Source organism: Eurosta solidaginis, chromosome 5, assembly GCF_040869045.1.
Source record: "Eurosta solidaginis isolate ZX-2024a chromosome 5, ASM4086904v1, whole genome shotgun sequence".
In the NCBI taxonomy this organism is placed as follows: domain Eukaryota; kingdom Metazoa; phylum Arthropoda; class Insecta; order Diptera; family Tephritidae; genus Eurosta; species Eurosta solidaginis.
In genome coordinates this window covers 234,694,790-234,713,915 of record NC_090323.1, presented here as the reverse complement: position 1 = coordinate 234,713,915, position 19,126 = coordinate 234,694,790, and the positions used below count along the sequence as shown (strand labels likewise).

General features: G+C 39.1%; 1 pseudogene; it reads left to right on the top strand.

Moving 5' to 3' along the window:
* Positions 1-907: 907 nt before the first annotated feature.
* On the top strand, positions 908-2,448 carry LOC137233810 (peroxiredoxin-6-like; annotated as a pseudogene).
* The last annotated feature ends 16,678 nt before the right edge of the window (positions 2,449-19,126 follow it).

Here is a 19,126-nt window from a genome sequence, read left to right as displayed (position 1 = left end):
AGAAAAGTCAGTGCGAATTTTTTCCCTTCTCCCTGACCTCCTATTCCGAACAATGTTCGAAGAAGCGGAAACCGGTTATGGAAGGAAAGTCAGGAGGGGGCTTGTTAAATTAAAGGGAATGCCTCAAAATAGTTAGAGAAAATTGGTTCTTTTAAGCAAGAGCACATATTTGAAGAAATTTGTGCGAAAATATATCCATTCGTCCACAATATTCTTGATTTTATGTCGAAAAGCATACCATAAGCTACGGAAGAGCTCGTGGATAACTTAATGCAGCCATCCAGGAATTACGGAAAAAAATTTCTAAGGAATACATTTCGGCATATGACTACAGGCGAATTAGACTCGACTTGGCCGCCAAAACCAAATTATTTTGCTGATTGGAAGCAGGCAACTCCGGTGGATTTGGTGTTACCCCTCCCTCTTCTTCTTTGTACGCTTCTCAGTTAATGCCGTTGTGTCACCAATTTATTACTTATTTCAGTGCATACCACATGAAATACAATACTGTGCATGGTTCATGTTTTACCTCTTAACTTCAAACAAATCCGCAACAATAATTAAACGTTCCTATTTTCTAAACAAAAAAAAAGAAATGCACAACGAAATTTCAATTAACCAAACATCTGACTTCGAAATTCCTATACCCCAATGATTGTTCTCCCTACGAGAAGAAACTCGGAGGCATGCTGTAATGGGGGAGGGTGGCGGAAGTTTTGATAGCTGTCATGGCGAACGCCCTGAGCTCCAGTGAGCTCCGGGTTGTATATTGGAAGCGCCACATATAACTGAATAAATGCAGCAAATGCATCTTCAACAGCAACGAGCACGAGCATCAATGCTTATACAAGATCAAAATTTGCTATACATAAATTTTAGTTAAAACATACAATAAAAGCATACAAAAATGCGTTTGGGAGCAATTGTGCCAAGGTTCAAAGCTGAGACCACCCAGGGGCCAATTAGCTTCTACGACTGGCAGGGAAGCTCCTGGGTTATGCTATTCTCATATCCATCCGACTTTACATCCGTTTGCACCACCGAGCTGGGCCGTATTGCGGGACATCAACCAGGTTTGCAAAACGTAATGTGAAGTGTTTGGCTCACTCAGTGGACGAACTGAAGTCGCATGTTGACTGGGTGAACGATACCAAATCGTAATGTTTGGATATTCCCTTATTCCATCATTTCTGATCCACAGCATGTTTTAGCTGTGCTCTTTGGTATGTTGCCTGTGTCCGCATGGTTTGTTGTTGTGGATCATCACTAGCAGGCCGTGCATTAATATTTGTTCTACGGTGTTGCAATTTTGTTGTTGGTGCGTTTGATGAGACTTTCCAGCAGCGGCAGCATTTCTCATTCCTTCAAGTATCCGCATTAAAAGCACATTGGGAGGAAAGTCAGCTATTTTTACCTCAACCAAAACTCGACACTCCGGACAACGCAGCTCTTGGCGACTGGAAACGATCAGCTTCAACAATTTACGACAAAACGTAGGTTGGCAGGAAAGCACCTTAGAGGAAGTATCCAAACGTTCCAGGCACACTGAGCACTCAAGAAAATCATTTAACGTATGCTCATTCATATTTATTCGGTCTGACATTTTTTTCTTTTTCAATATGAAATATGATACTATATTTTTTAAAATAAAACTACTTTGTTCAATACGATATAGAGCACCATATTGCCACAATGATGTTCTTATTGGATAAAATTCGTCATCTTATTAAGTCTAACATATTTTGGACACAATTTCACAATAGACCTAATATATCGCAATGCATTCCATTGCAGTATTAAATACAGATCAATTGCACTAATGCTCCCAAAATAAGTTTCGTTGGTGGGCTATTTGCTGTTTGCGTTTGACACCTGGCCTGTTCATTCCCGCTGCCGCATGCGTATGCACCTTACGATTTTGAATCAACTGAACCAACTGATTTACATTTTAAAAAGGGAGATTGAGTACTATTAAAACGAAAAGTGGACTCTAATTCGTATGTGGGTCAACTTAATAATGGGAATGGCGCCATTTCGGAAAGCACTTTCCCAATCAATCATGTATAAGTTATTGTACCATTGCCAACACCTCTATGTATTGCATTGTATGATGTTGAAATGCCACCGGAGCAAGAGAAGGATCCAGAGATTGGCAAAACTATACGTGCGCTATATATCGTCGGTCCCGACCACCACGTACCCCTACCGATGTTCTATCCGATGTCGACGGGCAGAAATGTTGAAGAGATACTACGTTGCATTAACTCTTTGCAATTGACTGACAAGCTGAAGGTTGTGGCCACACCTGCCAATCGGACGCCTGGTAGCAAAGAAATGACTTTACCCACTGTAACTGACGAGGAAGCAAATCAACTGTTCCCGAAAGGTTTGGATAAAGTTACTATGCCTTCCGGCGTAAATCATGTTACAACCACAGAAAATTACTAAATCAGTCTTCTAATCATTTTACTTACATCACACCAAACGTTTGCATCGATAATTCTCTTGTTGGTGATAAATTAATCACTCCAGTGCCGTTTCATGGCATTAACCGCAATTTGTTAATTAATTGGTGATATAATATTCACTCCAGTGCCGTTTCGTGGCATAAAACGCTATTTGTTAATTAATTCTACAGCTGGTATAAGAACAGCTAGTGTTTTGCCTGAACCTGTCTTAGCAGCTCCGTACTCGACCACGCGTAAAACGAACGAAAAGAATGAAGCAAACGGCGCCATGAATCGAACGATCGATTTACCGTTTGCTTCAATTCAAAGCAATGTACATTTGTGCGTATGAATGTTAATTTTTTTTTGTCTGGTATATAATACCAGTGCGCGGACTGTCTATAAAGGGAATGTTGGTAAACGATGAATGAAAAGAGTAGTGGTAGTGGGAGATTTTGCTCTCCAAGAAAACATATCACGGAAATAACACTTTCAAGAGAAACATGTAAACAAAACCAAAACTGTAATGCGCATTGGTATACACAGCTTATGCCTTAGGATACTCACTATTTCCTGAAATACACAAACAAAAAATTTACGAAACGTCTAATTACAACAGTAGTTTCCAAAGTACCAAAATCCTGCCACATAATAACCGATTTCGGCATGTTCTTGTTTAATTAAAACTTTTTATTTTCGTTCAAAATTAGTCACAACAAAAAATGATAAAAATAGCGAAGCAAAATTTTTTCTGCGTACTCTTTTGCTACACAGGCCAGTATGGCACGCGCCATTCACAAACAAATTTGTATTTTGTTTGAATTTGTACACAAATTTTTCAAAATTGATTGGTTTGGTACTATCACCTATCAAAGTATTTGGACGTGCTCGGCAATGAAATACGCTCACCAAAGGATCACAGTTTTTAGTTCCAATGCAAATATATTGAAATATTGGTAGAAATAGTAGGAAAGGAAAAAGGGTCAAAAAGTTTGCAAATCTACCAATACGATAAAGTCCGTGCACTGGTCGCCGGTATACTTATACCCACTTATGCACATATATTTGCCTTTTTTTTTTAGTGCTGCGTCGAATGACGCACGGTGGTACCGAACACCCGCAAGAGAAACAAATTCGGGATAATTTTTTTTGCCAAAACTGACGCCTCGGGCAGTCCCAACACATACTTACGCCCAAAAATAAAGGCAAAAACCTCCTTAAAAATTAATTATGCCATCACTTACAAAAAAACAACAAACAAAAACATTCTTTTTTTGGTTTCTTGATTTGTTTTCGTCGGTACTCCTTGGTTTTTTTGCTGGGGGCAGGACTTGTTGATTTCAACAACAAACATCATGAACACCCCGTAATCAAGCGTCCGAGCCTCAAAAGGAAGGAGTCTCGAAATGAAATAATCCCGACATGACAAAATCCCGAAATTGGAAAAAGTCAATTGTTTCTACAGCCCTAATGTGCTACTGCCCCAGTGACTTAGTTTTGTTTTTCAAGGGCAAGCAAATATATATATGTATATATATATTCGCACGCCACAAACTCACCATACCAGCTATCAGCTGACCAATAAATACACGACAGGGTTGCATGTTACATTTAGCATAATGGTACGTGCAGATAGAACGCGTCGTGGAAAACGCATCGCCAATCTGAAAATTCACGTCAAGGAAGCGTAAAATAATACAATTCTGCTTGGTGAAATTGTACTTTATATTCAGTTTAAACCATCTAGACTTTTCAACCAACACATGCAGTTGGTGGATTTTCATATCAGCCCATGCAGTTGGTGGATTTTGGAATTTGGTCACGATTTTCGCTATTTGTCATAAGCTTTCGCACATAATTGTATCATTTCGTTGGCTTTTTACGCTTCTCTGAAAAGAAAATTTTTTCGCTTCCAAGCATCCCAAAGACAGTGATAAGGGTGAATCGCTCCACGTAAGGATAAAATATCTACTGACTTAAATACGCCATAATTTGGGTGGGTGGCGTGGAATCACGTCCGTTCCAACCTCCCACGCTTATCACCAAAACAAGTAATTTTGCGCTGGTGGCTTGGAACTACGTCCGTTCCAACCTCCCCCACACCGCAATCTTACTGGTTTAGTTAACTATGCATCAGCTGCTCGAAATCGCGTCCATTCCGACAGCACCAACTGATAATATAATACATCGTTTACCAAATATATGCAGTGTAGGGAAAACGCGCAACACCCAACCGACCTCATGGCCACTCGCCCCGGCACACCTATAAAATGCTACAGTCCCCCTGAGAGCGACACGATATGTTAGACGCTGGAACGGAGACCTCGGCCTCTTCGTCCAGCCCAGGAAAACCTAAAGAAAAGAATGCGAGTTTGGAATGGAGACTTCGGCCTCTTCGTCCAACCAAACAAAGTAATGCGAATCTGGAACGGAGACCTCGGCCTCTCCGTCCAACAAAGGAAAAAATTCTGCCAGTCTGGAACGGAGACCTCGACCTCTTCGTCCAGCACTATTGGCCTTCTACGTCATATCCCTTGTGGATTCCATATATATCTAAGAATTAAGTATAATCAAAGGCAAGAAATATTCACTTTCCTCCACTTCTAATATTTATCTTCATCCTAGCTTAGGTGGCATGCTGCGCAAGTTGGGCAGGACTCCCGGCCACCCGCGACGCTGGCGAAATACGCGATTTAGATTAAGTTTAGTGCGTAAGTCTTATAATAATTTTTCTCGTTTCAGCGGAGGTCATTGGCGAAAAACGATGTTGCGTATCGCAAGGGGGGCCGGCATGTTTAGGCAGGATGCCTAACTTTTCCGCATATGATTGCGACCCCCCAATGCAACTCTGCAAATCGATACTCGATACTCGAATTAATTTATAACCACCCACACCATCACCCTCATGCATGTGCATGCATGTACATGCACGTGTATGTGTGCTTTTTGTCAGCACTCATGCATATGCATGTCGGGGTTGATGTGTGGGTGCCTTTCCCCTCCAAAACGGAGGATTTTGCGGGTCAACGGTTGTAGCTTGCTATACAACCGGCCTCTTTGATTTCAACAGCCAACGCGTACACATCTGCCGCCAGCGATCTCTGCCGTCCTGATCACAATAAACTAAGGTAATATTGTAATCTTTTATTTCCCAATTCTACATAATAAAACGCACCTATTATAACGAGAAATCTCGTATTCTCTTATTTTTATACCCATACGCATATTCCCACTGAGATCGACCCGGTGCGCCCACCTCTCGCAAGGATCAGACGCACCCCGGCCGAACATGGACCAATGCTGGACCGATTCCCGGAGATAGCAGGGGAGGTACGGGACAAACTCTGACGCATCGCCGAAGGCAGAACCTACTTCCGAACACGATTCGTGACAGAGAAATACCGGGTCACCATAATGAAAAGCAAGGCGCGAATACGACTACTGAATACCGGGGGCTCACTCTCCGAAGTGGGGAGGGGGGGGGGGGCCAAATATAACACCATTAATTTGGCCCACACAATCATGACCCCACATCATATTCGATACAGCACTAACACAACAGCCAGTCACAAAAGGCTATAGCAACAGACCAACCAACAAGTTCAATACAGCATACATCATATTCGATACAACACTAACACAACAGCCAGTCACAAAAGGCTATAGCAACAGACCAACCAACAAGTTCAATACAGCATTGACACAACAGCCAGTCACAAAAGGCTATAGCAGCAGACCAACCAACAAGTCTCAGCAACACAACGGGCAAGCACAACACTTTAATGTCAACACAACAAACTGACAAATCTCAGCAACGCAACGAGCGTTCGCAACATCGAACAGCAACCATGGCAGCGCAACCATTTGAGCCAGCAATACCAAACAAAGCAATAAAAGGAGGAACACAGCAGGACAGAAGTTAGTTAGCACGGAGCTGTGGCCGTGACCAGAGCTACTTGTGGAGCATCCCTTGGAGTTGTCGGATCTACCATGCGGACAGGTCGTTTCACAGGAGTAAGTCGTGGCCTCAAGTGGTGAATGTGTCGGTTATACCACCAAACACCGCTTGAGACTTCGCCAGCAACGGCACTACCACGGTAACGCGCACCCGCGAACAGGCAGCGTCCGCCCGCCTGCGCCACAAACAGTGCTACGCAAGCATATACGTTGGCCGCAACCGCACCACGCTAACATATTACGTGAACCACATCACTACGCAAACACACGACGTTGGCCACAGCATTGCGCCAACCCACTACGCTGACCGCAAGCGCCAACATACGACGCGGGCCACAACAGCGCTACGCAAGCACATTACGTTGGTCACAGCACCACGCTGGCCACAACAGCACTACGCACACATACTACGGTGACCACAGCAGAGTCACGCAAATACACGACGTCAACCACACTAGGGTTGCGTACATACACGCCAACGCAAGGCGTCACCGAAACACGTTTTACACGCACTCAGGCAACGACCAACCGGGCGTCCTAACGGGACACGCACGCCGACGCAGGGCGTCAGAAAACACATTTACACACACACAAGCAACGGCCATCGAGGCGTCATAACGGGACACGAGTACCGTTGGCCCACCACGCAGTATAGAGCAAGCATACAGTGAAACGAAAACAACAAATATTTCTTCTTTTGATTACGTAGAATTTTTCATTTTAATTATAGTGTACATACATATATAGAATTGGAGAAATAAAGTGAATTTATATGAAAGCGATTTGCACGGTGTCCCAAATCTACAAATCTATTGTAAACGAACCTTGGACACGGCGAGTATACCCCTAGCACTTATTGAAGAAGCGCCGGGACGGAAAAAAGCTTCGTTACAACGTATGTAAATATGTATGTGGGTATTATCAATTCATGCTTTTTTTCGGCTTCGCATGCATATTTATCAGTTTTGCCAGGTTGATGCGACTAAATCGAATATCACAATGAAAATTACTTTAAAGCTCTGAGCAACAGCTTTCATTTGATATCCATATTACACACACATTCTAGGGGTATCCGGGTCCACGTTTTGGCCTATATCTCGAAACCCTAGTCACCCAGCGGTATAAATTACTCTGTACTATAGCACACATCAACAGCTTCAATTTGATATCCATAATGTAAAAACACATCCTAGTGTTATCCTGGTCCACGTTTTGGCCTGTATCTCGAGACCCTAGTCACCTATAAGTATGAAAACTACCCTGCACTAAAACACTCATCAACAGCTTGAATTTGATACCCATAATGTAAAAACACATCCTAGTGTTACCCTGGTCCACGTTTTGGCCTATATCTCAAGACCCTAGTGACAAACAGATATGAAAATTACCCTGTACTAAAGCACTCATCAACAGCTTTCAACTGTTATCCTTCTTGTATAAACACTTTCTAGGGGTATCACGGTCCACGTTTTGTACTAAAGCACTCATCAAGAGCTTTCATTTGTTATCCATATTCTATAAACACATTCTAGGGGTACCCGGGTCCAAGTTTTGGCCTATATCTCGAGACCCTAGTCACCCACGGGTACGAAAAATACCCCGTATCAAAGTACCCATACACAGCTTCCATTTGATGCCCACATTTTACAAACATATCCCAGGATTACCCAGGTCCACGTTGTGATCTCAAGACCCTATCCAGAACGGGATAAAAATTATCCTATGTCTGTCTCCTGGTTCTAAGCTACCCCTCCACCAATTTTCAGCCAAATCTGTTCATCCGTTCTTGAGTTATAAATAGTGTAACTAACACCACTTTCTCTTATATATGTACATATATACATCACATTAGAAACTTCATAAATAACAGTAGGGGGACTCATGAAAGCATATAAACTTATAAGGTGTAAAATTATATCCATTTACACACGCTGTTATATGAACGCACCTAGTAATACTCCTGATAAACTTGATTGTTTATCAGCTGTATTATTGCCAAACAAAATTTTTTTGATTGTTTTACAAATTAAAAAATGCCAAGATTAAGTGAAAAATCAAAACTAAAACGCCTTTACTTGCTGATGTTGGAGATTTCTGATGAAAATGCCTGCTGTAATGTCTGCAAGGTTGCATTCCTTTGAGTTTACCGCGTTTACACAATAGGGGGACTCATGTAACCGTATAAATGCCTTATAAAGTGTGTAAACGTATAAATTTATCTAGTACGTAAACGAGCTGTCAAATTTTGTATGAAAAATCATTTACACAATTTGTATAAATTTACGCACACATTTCATTGTGTAAACGCGGTAAACTCAAAGGAATGCAACCTTGCAGACATTACAGCCGGCATTTTCATCAGAAATCTCCAACATCAGCAAGTAAAGGCGTTTTAGTTTTGATTTTTCACTTAATCTTGGTATTTTTTAATTTGTATAACAATCAAACAATTTTTTTTGGCAATAATACAGCTGAAAAACAATCAAGTTTATCAAGAGTATTACTAGGTGCGTTCATATAACCGCGTGTGTAAATGGATATAATTTTACACCTTATAAGTTTATATGCTATCATGAGTCCCCCTAATGAAATGTACGCGTAAATTTATACAAATTGTGTAAATGATTTTTCATACTAAATTTGACAGTTCGTTTACGCACTAGATAAATTTATACGTTTACACACTTTATAAGGCATTTATACGGTTACATGAGTCCCCCTAGTATTTCTCCACTATTTAATGGATGTTATTATACAATCTACAAACTTCAATCACTCTATCTATTAACAAAAAAAGCACATGAAAATCCGTTGCGCAGTTTTAAAGGTTTAAGCATTCAAAGGGACATGGGACAGAAAAAGCGACTTTGTTTTATAATATTTAGTGATAGTGATACATGCAAAAATACCAAAAAATAAAACTTTTTTGAAGAATTTTAAGGAAATGTTTAATATTTTTAACGAAAGATTATTTTTCAATAGATGTATGCATTCTTAACCATTTATGTTACATAAATATGTATGTATATACCTATGTCAAGCTGATATGATATGAAAATAAATACATATGTACATTCATACATGCCTATAAACCTACGCCCGAATTTAAATAACGCAGCGAATGCTATGTACATATGTATGTACGTATGTGTCGCATCATACCTAACTCAAAAGCAATTAGCGCGAACAGTTGACACCGAACATTCACACACACGAATTTTTTGGTAAAAATGTAACTTTTGTTTAAACAATTTGGCTGATATAAGAAAGGAGTCAAGTATTTTTTTTTTATGCAGATCGAAGGTAAATATTTCAAAGTTTTACTGAAAAGTAGAATTTTTTAATCCATGCATCCGTTTATGAGTTATAGCTGTGTAAACAAAAGTTTCATGATTTTTTACCACATTTTGGCAATTTGCCACGCCCCTATAATATATATCTTCAAATGATATTAACTGTACCATCTGACGTAGCTAAGCTTTCAAATGCAAAACACCGTTTTAAAATGGTAGCATTCTGTGTGAACAGAGAATTTAAACACATTTTTGTAGCGATTTAAACTCAATTTCTATATTCATGCAGATGCCGTCTTAAGCTCATTAAATTAAACCAGATGTTTTTATGTGCAGGTGCCTTTTTCGCTCTTATTTGGATTCAAAATCCATAAATAAAGTTTTGGTTGTGAAGATGGGGATTCGTGCTATTAGCGAGCTTTGGGCATTATTGGCCGTAGTGCTTTTGTTTAGCTTTATTTTATTAAAACAATTTGTTAAAAATAAACGATTGTGAGCATACAAAGAAATATATTTGTAATTTCGAACTATTGTGAATCTTTGATAAGAACTAACACTGCATTGCCGGCAGTTGCTAACATTCGCCAGATAGCAGCGCAAGCGCATGAAAGTTTTTATTGAAAGATGATTGACTGATAGAGCAGCTGATTTATGCTGATATTTGATATGAGACTTTTATATACATACATTCATAAAACATTCTTTGTTGCGCAAGATGCGCACAAGTACGGCTAGTTAACACTTAACACAAGATCTTGATTATGTCACCCCACTTAGTTTCGAGCAGTGTTGTTGCTCAAAATGTAGTGCACCGGCCCAACTATGGTTTTGTGAGAAAAGAACACAATAAAAGTAATTAGCAGTTTGAAAACAGATAGAAATTATTTGTACTTTTCTCTATTTACTCATTAAAAATATAGTTATTGTATACATATCACATAATCGTTCTCAAATTAATGTATCAATTCAGTTGTGCAAATACCTACAGTGATGGAAAAAAGAATAGGAACAATTTACTGCCAAATACTAAATGAATCGTATCAGCAGAACTTCAATATCTTCCTTGGAATAGTGCACCCTATAAAATTTAAATTTAAAGATTGTTGCAATAAATTACATTTTATGCCTCAATAACCTATATTATTATTTTAATTTAATTTACATGCATGATCGCTTTGGAATTTTTTTTTTTGTGTTTTAGGTGTCGTGATCAAAAAAATGTGATTGTGTGGATTTGATTTTGTACAGCGGTTTTTAAAAATTTTGCTTATAAAACGTATTCCTTTCCCCTTTCCACAAGGCGTCTACAGCTTCGACAGAGCAGAAATATCAAAAATGCTCTGAAAGTTATGAAAGTTGCATGTCGCAAATTATCGACGTCACCGCAACCGCGACAACGAAATATTCTACGGTAGTTAAGAAGACTGGCCCGCATTTAGAGATATGTTTACGGCGGTCCATGGTTATCGTCTTCGGTTAACTCAAGCCGAAAAACTTTTTTACCTGCCACAAAAGACAAGAGGTTAGGCAGGCCAACTTGTGATGCTATACCTTCTTACGGATGACACCTTCCAGTTATGATGGGACGCCCTCAGAGCTCGGTACGAAAACCGATGAATATTGATGAATAATCAGCTGAATACCCTCTTTAGTCTTCAGCAAATATACTCTGAAAATGATGAGCAGAAAAAAAACACTCGTCACTAACATCATACTACGAGAAACTTATGTAGATGATGTCCTCTCTGGCGGGCACGATATACAGTCATCTCTCGATTCTATGACCCAAACTATCGAAGCTCTAAAATTAGCAGGCTTTCCTCTAAGATAAATAACCGCAAATCAAACAAAAATACTTGAATCAAAAGAATTATAAATTCCATGACACTACTAAAACCTTAGGAATAGGATGGAACGCATTAACCGACTCTTTTTCCTACTCATGCAACCCAATTCCCGTCTTTAAATCAACTGCAAAACGACAACTGCTCTCATACGTAGGGAAACTTTTTGACCCGGCAAAATGGATATCACTAATCTTAGCCAAAATCCCTCTCCAACAGCTCTGGTGAGAAGGAATCGACTGTGATGAAGAAGTCAAAGCGGAATCCTTTTGCAAGTGGAATACCTTCCGCTCAAGTCTCCCAGCTATTAGCTCCTGGGCACTCATTTCAGATTGCTATTTAAAATGAACGATATCGGACTATAACCACGCTCACTTTTTCGATATCGAAAATTTCGAAAAAACGAAAAAGTGCGATAATTCATTACCAAAGACGGATACAGCGATGAAACTTGGAAGGTGAGTTAAGCTTATGACGCAGAATAGAAAATCAGTAAAATTGTGGACAACGGGCGTGGCAGCGCCCACTTTTAAAAGAAGGTAATTTAAAAGTTTTGCAAGCTGTCATTTGGCAGTCGTTGAAGATATCATGATGAAATTTGGCAGGAACGTTACTCTTATTAGTATATGTATGCCTGATAAAAATTAGCAAAATCGGAGAACGACCACGTCCACTTAAAAAAAAATTTTTTTTTAAAGTGATATTTTTTCAAAAAATTTAATATCTTTACAGTATATAAGTAAATTATGTCAACATTCGACTCCAGTAATTATATGGGTGCAATAAAATACAAAAATAAAAGAAATTGGCGTGGCTCCGCCCTTTTTCATTTAATTTGTCTAGGATACTTTTAATGCCATAAGTCGAACAAAAATTTACAAATCCTTGTGAAATTTGGTAGGGTCTTAGATTCTAGGACGATAACTGCTTTCCCTGAAAAAGGGCGAAATCGGTTGAAGCCACACCCAGTTTTTATACACAGTCGACCGTCTGTCCTTCCGCTCGGCCTTTAACACGATAACTTGAGCAAAAACCGATATATCTTTACTAAACTTAGTCCACGTACTTATCTGAACTCACTTTATCTTGGTATAAAAAATGGCCGAAATCCGAATATAACCACGCCCACTTTTTCGATATCGAAAGTTACGAAAAATGAAAAAAATGCCATAATTCTTTAGAAAAAAACTTTGCAAAATGGGGGTGTCACCTACCATATTAAGTAGAAGAAAATGAAAAAGTTCTGCAGGGCGAAATCAAAAGCCCTTGGAATCTTGGCAGGAATACTGTTCGTGGTATTACATATATAAATAAATTAGCGCTACCCGACATATGATGTTCTGGGTCACCCTGGTCCACATTTTGGCCAATATCTCGAAAACGCCTTCACATATACAACTACCACCACTCCCTTTTAAAATACTCATTAAAACTTTTCATTTGATACCCATATCGTACAAACAAATTCTAGAGTCATCCCTGGTCCACCTTTGTGCCGATATCTCGAAAAGGCGTCCACATATAGAACTAAGGCCCACGCCCATTTAAAACTCTCATTAATACCTTTAATTTGATACCCATATCGTACAAACACATTCTAGAGTCACTCCTGGTCCACCTTTGTGGCGATATCCCTAAATGGCGTCCACCTATAGAACTATGGCCCACTCCCTCATAAAATACTCTTTAGTACCTTTCTTTGGATACCTTCCATTTGATACACATACACATACAAACACATTCCAGGGTTACCCTCGGTTCATTTTCCTACATGGTTATTTTCCCTTATGTTGTTACCATAGCTCTCAACTGAGTATGTAATGTTCGGTTACACCCGAACTTAACCTTCCTTACTTGTTTTACTTATGAATATCAATTTTGTTTCAAAGTAGGTGTAGTCACGCTTCCATAAGAAGGTTTTGGCGATCCATGCATTAGAGAAACCGTGGATTTGAATGCATTTATTATGAACAAGTAAGGAAGGCTAAGTTCGGGTGTAACCGAACATTATGTACTCAGCTGAGAGCTATGGAGACAATATAGGGGAAAATCACCATGTAAGAAAATGAACCTAGGGTAACCCTGGAATGTGTTTGTATGTGTATGTGTATCAAATGGAAGGTATGAAATGGAAGGTACTAAAGAGTATTTTATGAGGGAGTGGGCCATAGTTCTATAGGTGGACTCCATTTAGGGATATCGCCACAAAGGTGGACCAGGGCTGACTCTAGGATTTGTTTGTACGATATGGGTATCAAATGAAAGGTGTTAATGAGTATTTTAAAAGGGAGTGGGCCGTAGTTCCATAGGTGGGCGTCTTCTCGAGATATCGCCATAAAGGTGGACCAGCGGTCATCCTATAATGTGTTTGTACGATATGGGTATCAAATTAAAGGTATTAATGAGGGTTTTAAAAGGGAGTGGCCCTTAGTTGTATATGTGAAGGCGTTCTCGAGATATCGACCGAAATGTGGTCCAGCGTGACCCAGAACATCATCTGTTGGGTACCGCTAATTTATTTATATATGTAACACCAGGAACAGTATTCCTGCCAAGATTCCAAGTGCTTTTGATTTCGCCCTGCAGAACTTTTTCATTTTCTTCTACTTTATATGGTAGGTGTCACACCCATTTTACAAAGTTTTTTTCTAAAGTTATATTTTGCGTCAACAAACCAATCCAATTACCATGTTTCATCCCTTTTTTCGTATTTGGTGTAGAATTATGGCATTTTTTTTTTTTCATTTTTCGTAATTTTTCGATATCGAAAAAGTGGGCGTGGTCATAGTCGGATTTCGGCCATTTTTAATACCAAGATAAAGGGAGTCCAGATAAGTACTTGAACTAAATTTAGTAAAGATATATCGATTTTTGCTCAAGTTATCGTGTTAACGGCCGAGCGGAAGGACAGACGGTCGACTGTGTATAAAAACTGGGCGTGGCTTCAACCGATTTCGCCCTTTTTCACAGAAATAAGTTGCATCTTTAAAGCTAAGCCCTTACCAAATTTCACAAGAATTGGTAAATTTTTGTTCGACTTATGGCACTAAAAGTATCCTAGACAAATTAAATGAATAAGGGCGGAGCCACGCCCAGTTTTTATACACAGTTCTGCGTCAGTTCAACTCGCCTACCAAGTTTCATCTCTTTATCCATCTTTGGTAATGAATTATCGCACTTTTTCGGTTTTTCGAAATTTTCGATATCGAAAAAGAGGGCGTGGTTATAATACTATATAGTTCATTTTAAATGGCGATCTGAGATGAGTGCTCAGGAACATACGTACCAAATTTCATCAAGATGCCTCAAAATTTACTCAAGTTATCGTGTTAACGGACGGACGGACGGACAGGGCTCAATCAAATTTTTTTAGATCCTGATGGTTTTGATATATGGAAATCTAGATCTATCTCGATTCCTTTATACCTGTACAACCAACCGTTATCAAATCAAAGTTAATATACTCTGTGAGCTCTGCTCAGCTAGTACAAAGTACACTGTAAAAACTTTGAAAATTCATAAAATAAGATTTTTTAATATCTCGATTCTTGCGCCACGTGGCGGCGATTTTTTTTCATAAAGCGGTTTCTATTCATGTATGTAATATGTGTTTCTAAAATGAGCCAAATTATCTTCTTACTTCAAACTTTACACTAATATGTATATTCCATATTCAATTTTTAAGTTCAAGTGAGGCGAAATAAATTTTTGTCATTGCATGTCTATTCCTCATTTTGTTTTCTAAAAAAATAGAGACAACCAACCAGTGAGCAGAAATGGCGCTGGCACGTACACAAACTCAGTCGGACTTGGTATCTGTTAAAGTTAACGTATCGCATTGTTTTATTGAATGCATTGAAAAATACTTCTACATGCGTTTAGTTAAATAAATCAAACAAATTTTTATTGTTTTCGTACAGGAAAACCAAAAATCTACCCAAAAATATTACTTCAAAAGTTAATTTACACGAAATTATAGCAGTTTAGTTCCTAATAGCGAGCCTAATAAAACCGCACTGCGTTTTTTTAGTGCACGCAAACAACCGGCGTTTTTTGCCCTAACCCAAATAAGCATGCGTTGTGACAATGTAAACCGTGTGTTCAAACGTCAAATTTAAATGTCACGCAGAATAAATATTGGAAATCGAGTTAGTTTTTCAGGCAGCAAATTCAATTTGGGCTGCTCTCAAACAAGTTGTATGTGCATGAGACATTTTTGACAGAAAATGACTTGCGTGCATTTATATTAGTTTGGCTTGTAATGGACACAGCAGAATACATTCGGTTGTTGGCGAGATGATAGAATGTGTGCGCGCGGGGATGTGTGGTGCGCTTGCCTAAACGTTTTACAAAAACAATTGCGTTAAAGCGCTTATGGGGTGGCGACCACTGCTCTAATGCAATGCATTTGTTGATGTGTTTATATAAGAGTGCAGTACGATTAGAACTCTGCCTCATCCCACCACTTTATGGCAAAAACCAAAGTCACATCCCTGCACACAGTTAACTTGCCACGTATAGAACTCTGCGGAGCCATGTTATTGTCTAAATAAATAACTCAAACTCAATTTCAATTTCAAAAAATTGCCAACACCCGAACTGACACTCTGGTCAGATTCCTCCATTGTGTTGGCTAGAATAACCCCGACATACATGAAAAACTTATGTGGCATACAGGATTACCGAAATTTTGCAGAACGTCAGCAACACAAATTGGTGCCACATACCTAGTGATGACAACCCCACCGATTTAGGAACTCGAGGATGCAAACAACAAGATTTGGTTGACTGCTCATTATAGTAGAATGGATTCCAATAGCTCTCTAAGCCGAACACATTCTGGCCAGAATGCTCATTAAACATTAAAGCCGTTTCATATGTCACTCTCAAAACCACTCGATTCCCAATTCGATAGCCCTAACGGTCAGCATGATACAGAAGGAATACTTCATCTGCAGACTGAAGCAAAAAGTGAAAAAATTTATGTACATATATTCAACTGCAAGACGTGCACGATAAATAAGCAACGAAGGCGGTCGCAAATAATGGCCGCTCTGCCCCGAACGTGTCACTTACTCGGTGTCCTTTTACGTAATCGGCGTTGACTTCGCTGGCCCATATGTGGTGGAGACGTCCCGCTTGCGACGATCTTCATACTCAAAAGCATACGTTTGTGTATTTGTATGCTTCTCTACTAAAACGGTTCATCTCGAATCTTGCACAAGTTAGGCAACTGAGGTCTTCAGAGCAGCCATCTCTCGCTTCGTTGGACGAAGTAATGTATGATAATGGACATTCGGTGGTGCTCAACGAGCTATTCAAAAAGAGCTCGCAATATTCATCAAAGAAGCAGCTGTAGATATCGCTGAAAGATTTGTGATACCAGGTTTTTCTTGGCAGTTTATACCTCATTATGTCTCACACATAGGCGGCCTATAGGAATCCGCGTTAAAAATCTTCAAGACACATTTCACCAAAGTAGCAGGAAGTCAAAGGTTTACGTTCGAAGAATTTACAACGCTCATCTTTCGAATAGAACAGGTGCTTAATTCTCGCCCACTCTCTCCTATGTCACAGGACCCAAGTGATTTATAAGCCCTCTCTCCAATGCACTTCCTTTCGGGGCTCCCCCTTAGCATCCTTGCCAGAACCGAAAGCCGGAAACTTATCTCCGACTACAAAATGGCAAAGGTTGAAAGTTCTGTATCACCAATCTAGCTCACGATGAAAGATTTCACAAGATATATAAATAGAAACATCCCCAACGGAACGTTCGCGAAGGAGATATGTTTAAAGACGACCTACACCACCCAAATGACTGACGTTTCTTTATTTGCATTGTATAATGATTCTTACTTGTACCATGTACCAATTAAAGTAATTTATCGTTTCCTTAACTTTGCGTATTCAAGAAAATACAACAAAACACATCCTTTTTTAAGTTAGGATGTAAGCGGCCCAACGGAGTGGACTACTTTAAGTTAGTTGTTCGCTATCCGTCACACTATATATACCTCTCAAATAAATCTTTAAAATAAATAAAAGCGACATTCTTAATACATATATACAATATTTATAATTAATAAAGTTTATACTTATTTACAATTAAAACAAGAGTTGTGGGTTTTTATTTCTAAAAGTGAAGTGCCGATATCTTCCCTAAACTATTTTCTTAGTGCTCCATACCCATAAAAGTGCAATTTTATAGGGCTTCAAGAACGAAGTTTTTACCGTTTATAATGCAAAATATCAATAAGCACGTTTTGTCTTATTTTCCAAGCCAAACTTCTTCTGGCTCACTTTTTCGCAAAAGAACAACCTTAAAATGCTATTTTTGTAGGGTGCACTATTCCAAGAGATATATTGAAGTGCTGCTTATATAACTCATTTAGTATTTAGCACTATATGTCCCTATTATTTTTTCCACCTTTGTATATAAATAAATAAATAAATGCAAGGCGCGATAACTTCCGAAGAAATTTAAGGCCGAGCTTATCTTGCAATTTGCGTAGTGCTCCTTTTATTTTTCCTAAAAATTGGCGGGACTGGGCCTAAATGTTTTATGCCGACTCCGAGAATCATTTGCACGGCAGATTCATTTTCACTGAGAAGCTTTTCATGGCAGAAATACAAGCGTAGTGTTTGACGAATCACTTCCGAGGGGTGACCAAAGAAATTTAAACAACTTTTTATTGATTTTTTTGATGATTTTGGATTGAACTGGATACAAAGAAGAAAAATATAAAAAATAAATAAATATGTCGTTGTTCGAACCAACAATCAACAAACGTTGCGCGCCCAGCGGGGCGAGGACATTATCAAAAATTTGAATGAAATTTTGTTAATTGCCTCACAATTTCAATACGCATTACTATGCTCAGATGCAACTGAAATGTTTGTCTATGTTTTACCTCTACACTACCTCTATGTATTACCTCTACAAATGGTGTGTGTCCACTATTCACCGCAACCGATTTAACTATAGGTTATACACTATGGCCAACAGACGTGTAAATAAAAACACGGCGTTGGGGTGACCCCGCTTAGAAAAATTTTTTTTCTAAACTTTTGATGTCATTTTCCTCGGGAGTTGAACCCAGAACGCTCGGTGTGATAGGCCAACCACCCTACAACCACACCACGGCACACGCCAATTAACATATGTATGTATATGTCATACTTCTATATTGCTACTACAGGCTGTGTACACTCACAAACATTAGTGTGCCGATATATGGCTGTGTTAATTTTTATACTCAGTTGAGCAGAGCTCACAGAGTATATTAACTTTGATTGCAAAACGGTTGGTTGTACAGGTATAAAGGAATCGAGATAGATATAGACTTCCATATATCAAAATCATAAGTATCGAAAAAAAATTCGATTGAGCCATGTCCGTCCGTCCGTCCGTCCGTCTGTCCGTTAACACGATAACTTGAGTAAATTTTGAGGTATCTTGATGAAATTTGGTATGTAGATTCCTGGGCACTCATCTCAGATCGCTATTTAAAATGAACGATATCGGACAATAACCACGCCCACTTTTTCGATATCGAAAATTTCGAAAAATCGAAAAAGTGCGATA